Below are 13,634 nucleotides of genomic sequence, written 5' to 3'. Positions count from 1 at the left end.
GTTGACTAAGTCAAAATTGTTGACTAAATCAAAATTGTTGACTAGATCAAAATTGAGTTAAAGTCAAAATACTGACTATCGACTTTGAGAGTCAAAAAGTCAAAATGTTGACTATAGACTTTGAGAGTCAAAGTTTGACCATTTGATCAAGTTAGTGAAAAAATTCAAGATTGATTTAGTGGGAAAATCCAATTTTTGTAAATTTGATTAAACTATTGTTGCTAGGTGTTCATCCCTCTTTAGGACACTAATCCCACTTAGAGTTAATAGAATTTTGATTTTCATAAACCCAAATTTGCATGTTTTGCATGATTTTGCGTATAAATAGAATGGTTCTCTGAAGTTTAATCTTGTTGGCAAAAGTGGAAATTCCTGAGATTTTGAAGAACCGTAACCTAATTCTCTCTCAAACCCTTATACTCTTTCTCTCCTTTTTTGTCATTCATTGATCCCACAATTCCGTTCTAAGGTCGGAGAATAATTAGGAAGACTCTTTGGTCTACGAATCGATCGTGAGAAGAATTGATCATAATCAAGGAGGAATTTGAGCTACAAAGGCTATATTTTCTTACCCTAATTTGGTTTTATGAACATGCATGCTTATTTCCTTTTAATTAACGAAATTAGAGTACTTAAGATCTAATTTTTTTTTCCGCTCATTATAGTTAACTCCTTCACAGTCATAACATATAATTTATTAAAATCTCATTATTATTCTTATTTTCTTTGATATTCTTATAAGTACTCATATTTAGGTATTCTTCTTAAATATTCATATTCTTAACTAAGTCATTTTGATTATTGACTACTTCCTTTTCGAGGATCTTTATCTTTGGAACTCATTTGTCTATCATGCTTCAAGCGTGTAAACAACTTGTTGTATTGGGATATCAATTTTAGATGATATATTTGTAACCAATATATATAACTTAGTCACTTTATTGCAACTGTAAATGCTCTATAAATACATCTAGCATTTGATTTATAATATTTTACCAATGAATTTATCTTTTAAACTTCTAGTTCAAAGTTATGTTTATAGTGATCAAAATGACACTATTTATGCATTTCATTCAATTTATTTTCCATCTTCTTCTTTCCTCCTCCTAATGTCGGAAAATTTGTCTCATTAATAATAATTAGCAAATTGTGTAGTAAATATATCACCCGTCAAGGGTTCATAAATATTTAATAACCAATGTGAAATCAACTTTAACATAGATTTATAACCTCTTTGGCTTCTAGCCATAAGCTCATAAGTCATTGGCCTAGAACATACAAAATGACATGATTTCATATAGATTTAAAAGCTTTGTTATTTGAACATAAGCTATATGATCATCACCTGAATGCGTCAACAAAAACCATAAAACATTTAAATTGTTCACTTGGTGGATTAATAGGATTACTAAATCCAGATATACAACCATGAATCCATTCCAAAAATAGGAGAAGTTCAGTTTCAATTTTAGCTAGTGAGTTTGATAATTAATCTCTCTAAGCCACACATGACAAATTATTAGAAGAAAGAGTCTTTTAGTTCTTCATTGGACGTCAACGTATATTTCTAAAAACTATTTTCACTATTGACCCAAAATGACTCATTATATTAAATAAAAATATATTTTGGTCAATGAACTTAGATTCATTATTGCATATATTTTAATTAATTGAATATGCATGCAATATAATTTAGAAAAAAAAGCAAAAAAAACTTTTCTATATACATGTTCCATAGGAGACAATAGATATAGTATATAAATATCATATATCATTCTTATTATTAATCTCTCTAGATAATGTCTATTACAATGTATACCATTCAAATTTACTAGATTTCTCTTTTATTTACAAGAAAATAAAGTATATCAATGGTAAATTTTGCTCGTCTGGGCAAAATAATATTTTCTTTTCCAAAGTCTACTTGACTTACTATCATCATATTTGATCGCTTCAAAGTCTTTTGAATTTTGAAAACATATGGTCTACTTTAAGTAAAATATGCATATGCACTATATGCAAAACATAAATATTAACTATTCATATTCTCTCCAAGAGATTCAAAATTAATCCAAATATCTCATATACAAGTGGGTTCAAAAAGAATAATCATCTTTTTAAGAGATTCTAAAAAAATTGTAACATCCAAATAATATCTCATATTTAGGAGTTAAAAAAATAAGTTATCTCTTCAAGAGATTCAAGTAAATTCTCAAAGTTTACTTCCCCACATCGTTTTCCTTTTCATTACCATGAATTTTAAATTTCAAAGAGACTTTTAAATATACTACAGGTATAAGATTATTGTCTCTTTTCCATCATATTTGAAAAATGAACTTCCAGTTTTAAAGAACAATTATTTCTTCCTTTATTATGATCATGATCTCAACATGAAATATTGCAACATTCATTTCAAGGAATGGTTTTGAACTATTTGGTTGTGATTCATGATTTTGCATAAAATCATAAGCTCATTTGCTTTATTTAATCTCAAATAACATTATATTTATCTTCGTCAAAATGTTTTAAATTTTATTTCTCAAATTACTACTGCAGGAGCATGTTTGATATGTGTAAGTAACATATGCTTATTAGACTATGAGCATTTATTGGATTAAAATATATGCAACTATAGGAGCATCTAGTTAATAAAACTCGATAAAACAATGCATTTTAAAATAATTAAAATAAATACTAATTAATTTATGTAATTTCAAATGTATTGAATCAAAATTAGCTTTAAGAAGGTAATTAACTATTATGCATGATTTTTTAACTTTGTTATGAGAAAATTTAATCAAATATATATAATCACTATATATATATAAATTTCTAAAGTTCACAAATTTATCTACACGAGAGTAATTTAAAAATTAGATAATCAAATAAATTTCAATATTAGCATGATAAATAAAACTTTGACTAATTCAACTCTCAGATTAGTTTCCAGATAGAGGTGTTCCTTTACGTGAACTTAAATATCTCAGTCTAACTACAATAATCTTTAGACAGAATTTTCTTATAGTTAATTTTTTATTTCTAATTCATTAATCTCTTAATTAGTGGTTATCATTATTAAGCTTTATTTTTAATATTATTAAAAACTAATTCATTTAAAAAATAATCTTTAATATCTAAAATCTTAAACCTTTCAAAATAAAATTAAAGATAATCTTAAATATTTATTCCCAAATTTGAATGATAAAAGATAATATTATATTGAGAGAGAATCTTAAGAGAGAAAATATATATTATTCTAATCATAACAATTAACAATTGAAATCAATGGGGAATTTAAATTATAATGATGAAGACATTATATCTTTAAAATTCTTTTCTTTTAGACATACCAAAAATTAGATATAAAAAAACCATAGATTTTTCATGCCGCCTCAATTTACACGTTGCCTTGAAAAAGTGCCACCAATCCAAAAATTGTCTTTGGCCAATTACACTAAAATATCATGATTTAACGTGGCCGGTTAAAACGCTTTTAGGCATTGAAACACTAAAATACGCATGCATATATTTCAAATAAAACTCAAATCCAACATTATTACTGGGAATGCGATTAAAGTCTTACATTGATTGGACTGAGGAAGATTATGGGTATATAAGTGAAGATGACTATCTCCACTGATATGAGGCCTTTTGGTTTGAAACAAAAAACAAAGTCATAAGGTCATACCATTGTAGAAATAGTTTGAAGGGTCAAACACATACGTATAAATATAATAACATGTTGTAAAATAAGAACATTACAAGAACAAAAAGAAACAAAGTAGAGAAAACAATTGAACTCAATTGTTCACTGTTATAGGACATGAAATGGTGTATGTTACAATATAGAATTCAATGGAAAGTGTCTATTACAACATGAAATTTAATGGGAGGTTTATGATATTTGATAATCTATATAGGTTAGATTTAGAATAAGATTGACACTTCTCTTCTCTCTTTCCTTTTTTATTCTCTCTTTCTCTATGTTTTTCTTACCACTTTTTTGGTGCAAAAATGGATATAAAATAGAAGATTTTCAAATATAAGTTTCTTCAATTTTCATACTTACCAGAAGTAAAGAATGTAAATGTATTTTCTTCTCCTGTTTGCATATATAGCTAAAGAACTACAATAAAAATAAATGGAAAATAACTTTTTTTAAAAACTTATATCAAACTACAAAAAAGAAGAATTCCAAATCAACTTATGTTTAGTTATATACAAGTTTCGTAAACATTTTAATTGTTGTAACATATTCTTCAGTTAAATTTGATTTGAAATTTTAAAAGAACGTTCAGATATTCATAAATATTTCATTTTCATTTTAGATAAAAATAAATAATTTCAAAGACTTTCTAATCACGATGATATATCATTCTTATTCTAACTTATTATTTTCATAAAGATTACACTCAAAATCTCTCCATTACATGTAAGTAATGAAACCGCTCCAAATACTTTTTGAAAGTAGGGTTATGAAACCACTCCAAATGTCCATTCTTTGTCAAAATATTTAACTCACAAAAATAAAATAAAAAAGGCCACAGTCCAAAAGAAAATGTACTACCGTCCACCATTTTGAGCTTTCTTTCACACGTTTTTTTTCTGTCTTTAAAGAAAAATAAAATAATATATATATATATATATATATATATATATATATTTGAAGAACATATATAAAAAATAAAATCTCAAAAATAAAAATAAGTGGTCCATAGAGTATGAGATAGTGATTGCAGGCCTGTTTGTGTGGTACTATTCTTTGTCGGAAAAGCGTACTACATTTAGTTGTCAACAAAATACATAAGATATATGAAATGTTAGGCATGTGGTCACCCTAACTTTGATTCATTTACTCTCACTTCCGACCATCTAGAATGGAAGATTTCTCACATACAAAAATTACTACTTTTTTCTTTTTAGCCAAGTGTATACATCTTGCATAGTTGAGATGTAAGTGTTATAAAAATAATGGCTAAAAGAAATAATTGAAAATCAGCTAATAGTTCTCACCACTCAAATTAGGGATGTTAAACGGAAAACACAGACAATAACCGTAACAACAAGATATCAACAACAAGTAAGGAGATAAAGACACACAGAAGTTGGTAACCCAGTTCGATAAAATCCACCTACGTCTGGGGGATAGTGTGCCCGAAAAAGATAATCCACTAATATTAATAAGTTAAACAGTTTACAACGCAGTATTTATCTGTAATACACGACTATTACAATTACTCACGTAGATCTCAACTCACTAATCACCTGGGCCCCCCAAATGTGAGACTCTCTCTAAATGCACTTAGGCTCCCCCTAAGCTGAATGATATTAGTGTTGAACACTTCAGCTTCCGATAGTGTGTCACACTCCTCTCAATGTTGTTATCTTTCCTTCAAGTTAGCGAATTCCCTTCATTGATGAATCTTAGGATTAGCGAGTTCCCTTCATTGATGAATCTTAGGATCTCCTAAGATGAAGAACTCCTTCTCTGTAGCAATGACTTAGGCTCCTCCTAAGATCGTGAGAATTCCTTCTCGACAGTGATGTCTTAGGCTCCCCTTAAGACCGTGATTATCTTCAACATATTGCACTCAATGGATGAAGAACTTGCACAACAGAATATAGTGAACAATGAGCATAAACATAATTTTGCACAATTCGGCCACAGAAAACGTCTTGCTCAAATAACAACAGTGGCAACCCTAAATGATCGGCAAAATTCACCTTTAGTAATTGAATCCAAGAAATGAAACAAATCCCCATCTGGAAAAGATAAGTCGCTCCTCAATCAAGGAAAATATCAGAAGAAATGAATCAGTCGAAATTTTCTTGATAAGGAAAAAATATTCTACAGAAATAAAATTATTATTTAAAACAAATGTTAAGACTTTATTTGAGACAACTGCAGAAACCAATGCCTTAGAAAAAAATATAAAGCCAACCAAACAAATCTCCAACAAGTTCTCCTTTGGCTTGTATATATATTTTTAAGATAGAACATGAAACAAACAGCCAATCATTCAATAAAAAAGTTATCTGAAATCAAATCTTAACAAGTACAATAACATCACCAATAGCTAAACAAAAACAAAGTCTTCGAGAACAGAACCAAAACCAATACAAACTACCAAACCAAACAAAAACAACTCCAAACTAAACACAAGCATAGTTTCAACAAATCATAAAACATCAAACTCAGAAGCAGCAAAACCAAATCAAACCAACTTCAGCAACTCCAATCCAAACTCTCCCCCTTTCTGGCTTCAAAGAAAAAATCAATAGGTTGAGCATGAGGAGAAATGTGTTTCGTAGAGTTGAACTTGTGTTTATTGTTGATTTATGTGGATTTGGCTCGATCTCTAGTACTTATCCTCTTATTCTCTCTATTGAATGTGTATGCTTGATTTGAGAAAATGGAGTGCGTGATGTTCTTGAAGTTGAAGTCTTGGAAGAATGTGCATGCTTGATTTAGGAGACTCGTATTTTTCAAGGAGTGTTCAGCTTCATGAGTCAAGAAGTCTTATAATTGTTGGGAAAATTCTCTATAAGCTCTATGAAGTGTGAAATTTCTTAACCTCTCTGTTCAATGCCTATGATTTGAGGAAATATAACACATTGATATTCTCAAAGCTGAAGTAGTCAAAGGACTTCAGTCTTCAAATATGATTTAGTCTTTAGAAGCTTAGAGAGTCTTCTAATTGTAGGGAAAATTCTCTTAGATTCTCTAAGTGTAAAATTTTTTAACCTTACAAATAAAGATGAACCTCTCTATTTATATAGGGTTGGCAAAAATCCCCATGGGTCCTCACCCTGATCGGGGCGGGGAATCCCTAGTTTGACCAGGGATAGGGGTCAAATCGGAAATAAAAAACGAGGATGGTATCCCCGCCCCGTCCCCATCCCCGTCCCCATCCCCGACCCCGACCCCACCTCGAATATTTTTTTAGTAATACTTTTATAATAATAACATTAATAAAATAAATATATATATATATATATAAATTTTTTATTAAATCTAAAATGTTTTTAATAATTAATTTAAATAAATAAAAATAACAGTAATACTAACTATTATATTAAATATTTAAAATTTGAAATATAATAACCAAAATTTAATTGATTTCAAATAATTAAAAATCTAAATATAAATGAGGAATTTCCCCCGCGGGGATTCGATCCCTGAATAGGAATTCCCCGACCCCGACTCTCTCAAAATGAGGAATGGGATGGGGACGAAGATTATAAATTTCCTACTCGGATGGGGACATGGACGGGGAGTGCATCCCTGGCCCCGCCCCGCCCCGTTGCCAACCTATATTTATAGAGTTCTCATGTGGGTTTTATGAGTTTGGGCTTAGTTAGTCCGTAGACATGGCCTTTAGGCCTAATTAATTGGATCTTGAGCTTGGTTGGCCTTTGGGCCAAATCAAGCCTATTTCTGGGCTTATTTGGACTTGAGCCCAAATATTAATATCAAATTGGACAAAAATATTTTACTCAATCCAACAATTACGATGGAAACACGTGGCATCATCAGGATTTGTCAATTTATGTCTTTAATTTCAATTTGGGATATGAATAAACTTCTAGTTAGTCTCAAATTTATTGATTTGTAATTTCGTCATTAATTAATGACGTGGCAATTTGTGACTGATCCAAAAAATTTCTCATTCAACATATATATCTATATATATATATATATATATACACATACCCATTTTTAAAGGTAAATAGTTAATATTGTGAGAAATTTAGATTAATATTGTTGTTTTTAAAACTAATTAGAAAAAATACTATAGTTTGAAAACAATTTAGAGAAATACTATAGTTTTTTTAATTATTATTTTAGTATGTCAAGTGTTCAAAACTCGACAATTACAAGTCGAGTATTGAGAACTCGAGAAGTAAGCAAGTCGAGTGTTGAACACCCGACAAAGGCATACTTATGGCACACTCATATTTGTTGTCACTATTTGTTGTTCTATTTCTAAATAACGGTCGAGTGTTTATGTTTTCTTTCGTAATTTAAAAATAATAAAATGTAAATTAAAATGTTCATATTTATATAATTATTATCTCATTCATTTAAAAATAATTAGAAAAAAAATCAATGTGTCCCACAAGGCGGACGTCGTCGATTTTGAGCTGGTTGTCGTCGTCGACTTCGAACTTGAGGTTGCTCTGGTTTCTCTTGATGTTACTCTGGTACTTTTGCAGGCGCTTCATAGTATAAATATTCATTATGCTCTCCATGGTCTCAGCCATGTTCATGCACATATGAAACGATGGACCAACCTCTGAATCATAATATCCTAAACCAAATGTTGGCATCATCATTATCAGACTAACATAATCAGTTTCACTCCCCGTCTGCATCATAGGAGGCAATTCTTCCACATTGTGGGCAACCTCATCAAACTCATCTTCTTCTTCTCGAATAGGTCCCCTACGTTTAAGAACTGGTAGAAGAACAATAGGTACATCGTACATATAATATATCTTCTCCATATAGCTCTGGTTGTTACTGCATATAGCAAGAACCTAGTTCGAATCATTTGCAACATTATGGAGTCTATTGTTATTCGATCTCTGTGAATTATAAAACGATTAGACAATATTTAAAATAAATTTAAATTAAAAATAATTAGACAATATTTATTTATGTATCAGATGACCCACAGCTACTCTCGGACAAGTAACGTAGCATCTTGTAATATTATTGTACCAGTCGATATAATTTTGAGTGACATCTCTATCAAATTGCCCAATAGAAACCCCTATTACAATAAATCAAGCACGATAGTGCCATCACACTTTTCAAAACAATCTCCAGTTTTAAATCGATGTCATGCAGTAGGGTTCAGTATTACAAGGCGATGGGACATCCTGCTGGAAACCGAATTGTCTCATTACCCCGTCAGGAAGATCTCACTCACCAATATGAAAACATATGAGAGACTTATTGTCCGCCATATGTTTTAACTATTTATACAGAAATTGAGCAAAGTGTCCATAACAACTTTGTGAGGCTCCCAAATAATCTAAAACATAAAACATTAAAGAATATTAAAGACAAATACATTAAAAATTGTATAAAAAATTTAATTTGATTCAGTACTAATGTACGTGATCAGGTTAAAGCAGATCAAATATGTATCTGTACTGACTAACTACAAGTGTAGCTATCCTAGTCACACAAAATTTGTCTCTCCACCTATATTTTTAAATTAATTTAGATTTTGAATTAATTAGATCAATTATATAATTTTTTTTTGTTAAATTAAATTGAATTAGAATAACATATCTAGAACCGTAGGCTCGTCCAGCTAATTGAGCGTCATTTACATGTTGGAGCTGTGGAGCGATTATTGAAAATCGTTCCCAAGCTCATAATTGTAAAAGTATCAGAGGCCCAACGATCTCACAAACTTCAGGTAAGTTGTCAGTCATGCTAAACATGCTCCACCCCAAAGATATTGTCCCACATAATAGAGGTTAGCTAACAATGGCAGGAACATCAAGTGAATAAAATGACTTAATTTATCAGAAAATAGACTTTCACCCATCATCTGTAGTATATATGTTTGCGTATATCTCATGACGGTTTCCTCATCCGCATCATCAGCGAGCTCACAGATTTGTATCCCTAACCATATCAAACTTAATCTCGCTCCTTTAATTTTATCGACGGGTGGGGTCACATCAAGGAACAATTGACAAATATGCAACCAGTCATCATACATCACTCTAGAGACCGGCTCACCATCAACAGTTAACCCGAACAACACTTCTATAGAGTGATAGTGCACTCTCTAATAGGCATATGAAATGTATGCATCTTAGGCCTCCATATCTCGACCAATGTTATGCTGAGATACCAATCTAGCTAAATGAATCCCAATCTGGCAATTCCATAAAATCTAGATGTACGAAGTAACGGTAGTATTCAAGGATGAAGTGGGATAGTGTGATGAACAACTGCCTCTCAACGTCTACAGTGAAAGAACTCTAAATCTAGAGAACCAGTGAGCGGAAGCAAATCGTTCTAAACTCCATTATGAAAGAACATAAACATTTACAATCAAACAAACAAACAGATTGTGCATTAAGGACTAAATTACAGCATGCTTCTTAATTAAAATAAAAAGAATCGAGTATAATACCTTTGAAGAACACTTTCTTCACGTATTCTCTCGATCGATCAGCAACGCGTCCAACAGCACGCACGCAACGAGCCTCTAGAAAATTCTCGATCATCAGCGAGTACAACTCAATCCTCGACCCTTGAACAGAATTGGACACCACCACACGATTACCTTGGTATTCTCGGTGTGAGAATCCAGGAGTTGTGGGCTCTGTATGGATTTGGATAGACGGAATGAGGAAATGAAGAGAAAGAATGATCGTATAGACAATCGAGTATACGATAGAAGAAGAAGAAACTTATCGTATAGACTTGATACTCGATCGTGTAGACAGCAAGTAACTATCATATAGGAAACTCGATGACTTATCATTTACTCTCTCCACAAGTAATCTTATTACCTCTTTTGTATAGCATGTGGAATGAAAAATGAAAAACTATTTTTCAACTTTTATCCCATAGTTAGCCATAAATCGTATATATCCATCCACTAATGTTGTTATTGGAGAAAAATAAAATACTAATTATCTCATAATTAATATATTATAAATAAATACAATAACTAACTTATCGTATTATATTTATAACATGTAGGTTTAATATTGCATCATATGCAACATATATACCATAGTTCTTTTCCTCTTTTATGGCATTTAATATAAATCATATTCATATTGATTCCTCCAATCAAATAATGTATAAATACATCAAATCAATATATCATATATAATTGAACTAATTTAATTATATCATATATAATCAAATTCTCTCTCATTAATTTGAACATTTCAAACTATCCCAATAACTGATTCTCAACATGAATTCATTGAGCTACCAAGAGGACCTTATGGACCTGTAGCTTGAAGCTCCAAGGATACGTGAATAACTGACTAAACTCTTTAATCACGGTATCTACCATCCATTAACTACCGGGCACTCCACTAAAGAGCGACAGCTGCACTCTTCGTGCTATAGATATATTTCTGTGTCCATTGGATATAACCAATCAACAATATGATGATCATTCACAAATTGCTCATAAGTACAGCTAGGCCAAATTGTCATTTTGCCCATGTAGTTACATCTAACTTCTTAAGTACCATTGATTCCTCTATTGAACAATATATCATAGTCCTACTATGATTAAATTCTTCTAGGGCCAAGAGAAGGTGTGGCGCCACATTGTTCAAGCCCCGGAATCAGCCCTTAAGGGAGCAATTTATCTACTTACCCCTACTTTGGGGAATGAGGGAATTCCATCTTGTATAGCTAAGTTTCCAGCTCCCTAATTAGACGAATCCCCAAAGTGGTAGGTTTAAGTCAGCGATCTGGCCACTCGTATCCATGCAAATCAAAGGACCACCCTCATAGGCAGAAGTTCACAACTCACTCAAGATTAAGATCATGTTATCTATGGTCATCCTAGTGAAATGAAAGTCTATGTCATGAATGGCATTGTATAACGAGACTATACATTTCGTGGTCTGGTCTCATACAAACTCATTTGTATAGAGCATCCCTGCTCGCATGTGTAATACACGAATGATCAGGATCAAACTATTTGTAGCACTTTAGAATATTTGTAATACCTAAAGTAGGCTAGTGTCACCAGAATAAGGTTTCCTCCTTTATACATATACTACAGACCATTTAGGTTATCACTTAAAGCACGATCCACTTGTATTCCTCCACATACATGTTTAAGTTACAACGATAACCAGGAATCTTAGTTTATTGGTTTGTGGTTAATGTAATTAAAATATCTCATATTTCATAGACTGAAGTGAATGAAATATCTCATATTATATACCACAAAACTGTTTGTTCATACATGTGTTTACAAACTACAGGACCTTACAAGATTTAGTACATCAACCCCAACATACAGGATATCTCGCCACTGGTACGATCTTGCCATAGAACTGATGATCAATGGATCGATTAGTTGTACAGAGCATTGAGATCAATCGGTCCTGGATTTAAAGTCACGATCTAAAAGAAAAAATATATATTTATTTCTCAAATAAATAATGTATAACTTAATAAAAAAATTAATGTATAACTTAATAAATTACAATAAAAAAATTAATTACACAATAAAATTATCATTTACACAATAAAAATAGTATTTACAAGATAAAAATATTAATAATAAAAATCTCTAATTATTTAGAGCCTGTCTTCGTAATGAAAGACACTCTCTTCGATTATGACCTAACTGATTAGAAACCAACAATGGGTTAGGATGTAAGACAAGCATATTAGGGTGTGTGATCCAATAATCTTCATGCAGTACAGGTTGAAATTGAGGAGAGTAACATGCAGCATATGTTGACAGTTTATAGTAGTCCTCAATAAAATATTTGTAGTTCATGTTAAAATGTGAGCAAACGACCATAAAATGCGAGCATGAAATACCGAATGCTTGCCATTGTTACATGAACAGTACCACTCGAATCCTTTTAGACTCAATATTTGAACATTTCCTCCTTTAACATTGAGGCTGTGATGTCCAGTCTTCACATGAAACACACCTTCATATCAATCGTATGACTATACTTCATGTTTACTAGATCTTGCAACACATTTATTAATTTTTTCGTGTGTATACCTGAATATTTACTCACTTAGTATTATTATAAATATATTTGAACCATTTTGTTAATTACAAAAAAAAAAAAAAAAAAAAAAAAAAAAAAAAAAAAAAAAATTATCAAGTGTATTTATCTCGCCGCTCTAAAGCTACCCTTATTTCTTCTCTTCTTTTTTCTAAATAATTTACGCACTTGAAGAATGTTATTTGAGCAAGAGTATTTATCGGCAACATTCGAGCTCCTTTGAGGACTCCATTTATGCACTTCGATAGATTTATTGTCATCCATCCATATCTGAACTCTACATCGTATGCTTTTACTCCATACCAATGTTGTTAAAAAAACTCAAACAGCTCTAATTTATTCCTTTGATATTCTCAATTGCTTTATTAAATTTTCAAATTTAGAATTGACATCCGACACGATAAACATAATTCTTTAATGTGTTGAATTTGTATTTTTTTATTGAAGTTGCTGATGATATGTCGTAAGCAGAATCGATGGTGACATTTTGGTCATGTCCAACCATTTGCTAGATTATTCACTGCTGAGATAATGTCAGCATGTCGATCTGAAATCAGACACAACTCTTCGTATGTAACAATATCTCTCAGATTTTTCAAGAACCATCCTCATGAGTCTGCATACTCCTCATTTGCAACGGTGAATGCAAGAGGAAGAAGATGCCCGTTTGAATCGACTGATGTAGCATTCAGTAACTTTTCTTGATATTTTCCATACAAGTGGGTATCATCTATCTGAATCACTGGCTGACATCTATTAAAAGCTTCTATACAAGGACTAAATGCCCAAAATGCAAAAGGGCAAGGATGAGATGTCCTTCAGTTGGCATTTCTTTCACTCTCCACTCCACACGTGCTCTGGGATTGGTCTGC

The sequence above is a fragment of the Benincasa hispida genome, chromosome 12 (genome assembly GCF_009727055.1).
Source record: "Benincasa hispida cultivar B227 chromosome 12, ASM972705v1, whole genome shotgun sequence".
In the NCBI taxonomy this organism is placed as follows: domain Eukaryota; kingdom Viridiplantae; phylum Streptophyta; class Magnoliopsida; order Cucurbitales; family Cucurbitaceae; genus Benincasa; species Benincasa hispida.
This window is presented reverse-complemented; position numbering follows the sequence as displayed.